Source organism: Arachis ipaensis, chromosome B09 (assembly GCF_000816755.2).
Source record: "Arachis ipaensis cultivar K30076 chromosome B09, Araip1.1, whole genome shotgun sequence".
Lineage (NCBI taxonomy): Eukaryota > Viridiplantae > Streptophyta > Magnoliopsida > Fabales > Fabaceae > Arachis > Arachis ipaensis.
The window spans coordinates 12,294,586-12,300,288 of record NC_029793.2 but is presented as its reverse complement, the minus strand read 5'-3'; positions in this window follow the sequence as shown (position 1 = coordinate 12,300,288).

Genomic DNA, 5,703 nt, shown 5'->3' with positions numbered 1-5,703 from the left:
TGTCTCACAAAAGAGTGGGAAACTAAAGCTTTAATTATTTCTGAGAGCAGTAGCTTAGACTCCATAACTCTTGATGATTTGAGAGAAAATCTTCTTGCTTTTGAAAATACCTATTTGAAAAAAGATACAAAAAAGAAAGGAATTACATTTTTTTCTGTGACTAACCCTCTGGATGATGAATCCAGTGATAACTCTTCTGAAAATGAGTTTGTTTTATTTGCAAAAAAATTCAGGAAAATGGCTAAGCTCAAAGGCAAAGGCAGCAGCACAAGGAGAGTAAAGAAAGACCTTAGCAAGGTAACTTGCTATAATTGCAAGGAAATGGGGCATTTCAAATCTGATTGTCCCAAGCTGAAGAAGGAAGAAAAACCAAAAAGAGGAAAGAAGAAAGGACTGATGGCCACATGGGAAGACCTGGAGAATGACTCTAATGATGATGATGAAGAAACCGAGACCAAGTCACAGACATGTCTCATGGCAGACCACATAGATCAGGTAGTCTTTCATAACCCTAACACTGAAGAGTGACGCTTGTCAATTAGGCAAACAAGTAAAATCCTCTTTTAAATCAAAAGATGGAATCTCAACCAAAAGGCCATTGGAAATGTTACATATTGATCTTTTTGGTCCTACTAGAACTCAAAGTTTAGGAGGTAAACATTATGGTCTTGTGGTGGTAGATGATTACTCTAGATTTGGTTGGGTACTTTTCCTTACTCATAAGAATGATTCCTTTCATGCTTTTTCAACCCTTTGTAAGAAAATTCAAAATGAAAAGGATTTAAAAATTGCCCATTTGAGAAGTGATCATGGAAGAGAATTTGAAAATCAAGATTTTGAAAAATTCTGTGATGACTTAGGGATTTCTCATAACTTTTCGTGTCCTAGAACCCCCCAACAAAATGGGGTGGTTGAAAGAAGGAATAGAAGCCTTCAAGAAATGACTAGGGCTATGTTATGTGAGAGTGAAATTTCTAAATTCTTATGGGCTGAGGCTGTGAACACAGCATGTTATATTTTGAATAGAACAATCATTAGAAAAGGGTTAAAGAAAACGCCTTATGAGCTATGGAAAGGAACCCCTCCAAATCTTAAGTACTTTCATGTTTTTGGATGCAAATGTTTTGTGCTTAACAATAAGGAAAATCTTGGAAAATTTGATCCAAAATCATATGAAGGAATGTTTGTTGGATATTCCACCACAAGCAAGGCCTATAGAGTTTATCTCAAGGAACATAGGACAATAGAGGAATCCATACATGTTACTTTTTGTGATTCTAACTTAATTCCCAGTATTGTGAAGGATATTGATTCAGATTGTGAAGAGGATGGAACAAGCAAAGAAAATCCCAAATCTGTCCAGAATGAAGAATCTGTCAGCCCGATTCTGTCTCGTCAGATTGAAGGAGAAACCTCCATTTTATCTCCTGAGCAGACACGAGAAAATGAAACAGCAAGACCACCAGAAGCTCATCAAAGTTCAACATCTGGCCGAAAACCTAGAGAATGGAAGTCTATGAGGGGTTATCCTCATGACTTCATCATTGGTGATCCCTCTCATGGTGTAACAACAAGATCCTCCACCAAAAGACAAACCGAACCTAGCAACTTTGCTTTCTTGTCACAAATGGAGCCCAACAATGTCAAACAAGCTCTTGATTATGCGGGAGATAGAGTGGATAGAAGAAGCACGTCCGGCATGTGTTGCTTCCTTGGAAGCTCACTCAACATGTGGTCAAGCAAGAAACAAGCCACAGTGGCTTTATCCACCGCTGAAGCAGAATATATTTCCGCATCTGCATGTTGCACTCAATTAATTTGGTTGAAAATACAATTGGAAGATTACAAATTAAAAATCAATAGTATACCCCTATTTTGTGATAATATGAGTGCAATAAATATTTCAAAAAATCCTGTTTTGCACTCAAGAACCAAGCACATTGAGATAAAGTATCATTTTATTAGGGAACATGTGCAAAAGGGTACTATTGATATTCAATTTGTAAAATCAGAAGACCAAATTGCTGATATTTTTACAAAACCCCTCTGTGAAGACAGATTCTGTACCTTGAGAAAAAGCTTGGGAATGTTTGATTTAAGTTTCATTAAAAATTTGTGAATATTTGACTCTGCTCAGTTTTTGCTCGTAGGTTTGGACGAGAAACAATAAATGGCAGAATGGAAGAGCTGTGGTCAAGGGGGAGGCAACGCAGAATTCAAATTTTATGGGCCCCACCAAAAATTCCTTGACCCCACCATGACAGTTTTGTTAGTTTCATTTCTTTTAAAAAAAAAAAATTAAATCAACAAAATCCCTTGGTTGTCTCATCAAATCTTGTTGGAAGAAGCATGTTGTCAAATCAAATCTTTCCCTCCAACTAATCCCTTTATTTAGGGAAACCTTTTTTCAGTCTTTGAAACCCCCATGGATAATAACCGCTCTCTTAATGGGTAATAACTTCTCTCATTCTCTCTCCAATTAAGCATTTAATGCTTCTCTAACCTCCCATCACTCACCTCACTATTCGGCCACCTTTTCATCTCCAACTTCCATCTCTATTGATCTCTTTCATTATGAAAAAGAAAACAGCCCCAAGGAAGAGTGAGAGAATTCGCCAATCTCAAAAACCTTCTACACCCCAATCACATACCCACATTCACATCCATTCCACCTCTTCCTCTTCTCTTTCACCCCCTCCAAGCGGACCGAGACTATGAGGCGCAAAGTTATCGCTCAAAAATCTTCTGGAAGAAGGAAGAGCGAGAAGGCGAAGGAGCCCAGCATTGAAGAGGAAGTAGAGGAGTCTCATACCTCACCTTCTCCATCATCGCCGAAAAGAACCTCTCCACATGCATCCGGAAAGAGTTCCAAAAAGACGAAGGGTTTCGAGTTCCATGAGACCAGAGAACCCGCAAACCTTGGGTCAATGGAGTTCAAGAACAAGTTTCACAAACAACACTCACATTTCGATCCTTCCAGGTTCTCTACGTGTGCTGCTTTTGAATTCCACAATGAAGTCCTGGAGAAACGGCATTTGTGTCTCTCTTATCTAGTGAATCTAAAATCTCTGGCATCCAAAGGACTCGATTTACAGCCCATGTTTGAAGGTCTTAAATGGTCACCTCTGCTTCATATTCATAAAATGGTGTACCCAGGGCTGGTTAGGCAGTTCTATGCAAATCTAAGGTTTATTGATGGCAGCCTTCACTCTTATGTGAAACGGGTTCAAATCATATTGGATTCTGAAACAATCTCTTCTGCCCTTGGATACATTGATGAAGGACCAAAGGCTTATATGAGTGATAAATGGGACTCACATGTAGGAGTTACATACAAGCAAGTGATTCATCAAATCTGTGAAAATCTGTCTGGCCTAGATGGAACTGTTCCGACTCATAAGGCTTTGGGTCCAACTAACTCTCTGCTGCACCGCATCATAACTCACATTCTCACTCCTCAAAGTGGTTCTTACAATAGGGTAATTGTATCTGATTGTCTCATAATATTTGCTTTAGTTACTTCAACTCCTATTTCATTTAGCTATATTATGATTCGTCACATGTGGGAGTCTGTGAAAAGTACAAAAAAGGCCAATCTATCTTATGGAATGTTTCTTACATGCATTTTTGAGTACTTTAAGGTAGATTTAACCAATGAGGATGTAGAGAACCGTGTTTTCATGATCAGAGCAGGCGGAGTTGCAAAAAGAGGAAAGAAATCTGATGATGACTTTGAAGGCCGCCCAGAATCCTCAAAGACGACTGGTTCCCTCAGAGAAATTCTCACAGAATTCACCAATATGTCCGATCTCATGGTTCAATTTCACAAGTCTGCCCGCAAACTTGCTTATGAGAATGAATTGGCATGGAAGAAATGTCAAGAGAGGGTCAGTCTAATGTTGGAAAGTCTTGAAAAAGAAGCTGGCAGTGATGGCGCCGAGGAGGAACCTTACTTTAATCTTTTCGATGATTAACTCTCTGGTTACTATTTGATATTGGCACAATTTGGCTCAATTAGCTCTTTTGTTTTTTGTTAGGGTTGCAATTGACAATAGCTACCTAGGTGATACTTTGATGACACCATTTGGTTATGTTTTGGACTGTTATATGGCATATTCTGTTTTCTATAACAATGTTTTGTGCAGGTGCTCCCATGATGACAAAAGGGGGAGGAATTTAAGGTTCCAAAATTAAAATTGGAACGAAAACAGGGGCTGAAAAACAGGGGTTGTTGAAATTTTCAAATTGAAAATTCATGATCACCCTTGATCAAAGAATGCATGTTGATATTGCATTTGTTGCTCAAACTGTTCTTAGTCTATCATGATTAGTTAATTGTCATTTGGTATTTGGTTTATAATTATGTTAGATGCCCAGCTGTTGATTAATCATTGATAAACCTGTTATATTGAAAACTTATTTTTGGCAGTTCCTTTAAACTATGTAATAAAACTGCCCTGTTTGTTTGCTCAAATACTTTTCCATCATGTTGTTTTGCTCTGATATCTTTAACAGGAAAGGATTTGAAAAACATTTTGATATTTTTTGTATGAAATAGTTTGAGCAGTAAATCAGTTTATGATATCAAATGAGTTTTGATTATCAATTAAAACTGCTCATAAATCAAGCATTTAGCATCATAAAACATGCTAAATAACATTGTTACTTGAAGCTTGATTTAAAATGTTACAGGTTAGTGCTTCCCATGGTAAAATAAACATACATCAAGGGGGAGCAATGTGACATTTAGAAAGGGGGAGAAATTCAAATTTAAAGGGAGTATTCTTTACTCAATCTCTAAATTCTTTCCATTTCAATTTTAATAATATTTGTCATCAAGGGGGAGATTGATGAGTTTGGAAAACTCTTATTTAATTTTGATGATGAACAAACATTATTTAAATATTTAATTACAAAATTATTAATTTGATTTCACTTAACATATGTTAATTAATAATTTTGTGGTGCAGAATTTAGTTGGGCCGAAAGATGAAATCCTGGTTTAAGCCCAACAATAAGCCTTGCTACATGTTTCTTGTACCATGAGGCTGAATTTTTATTTGGGCCAGAATAAATATTATTACTACAAGCCCAAACAAATGCTTCCTTGTGCGCTCTATGCTTGATCCGAAAAATATCCATCAGGAAAGCAAATATTACAAAGTTGGGCCAGATTAAAATCCAATGTTACAAAGCACAATCTTATTGTTGGTAAATGTTTCCAAGCTTGGTCCGAAACCAAGTATTACTACTTGCCTCCAACGGATTCCACTTCTCACTTTGGATGGAATTCAAAGTTAATTTAATGCATTGGAAACATAAGAAAGAGAGAGGAGATTGATGTTGAGGGAGGAAGAAGTTGGTTCGGTTTTGGCTTCAATAAGTGGAGGCTCCCCTCTTCTATATTAAGGGTGGACAGCCACTGTTTGAAGCAAGGAGAAAATTTGAGAGTGTAAGGCACAGAGTTCTCAGAGCTACCTGAGCTAACAGTTTTCTCTTCTCCTTCAATGTATTCAGTTTTGTATTTTTCTGTTTAATTTTGTCATGTCTTGAGTCTCATGGTAAAAGGCAAACAGTGAGGTTTGTAATGAAAAAGCCATAGAGCGAAAAAAGGCAGAGAGTGCAAAATTAAAAGAAAAAGCCATAGATGTCTTAGAGTTCCTTTGTTCATCTATGTTGTGTTTCATGATTCTGTGGGAATCC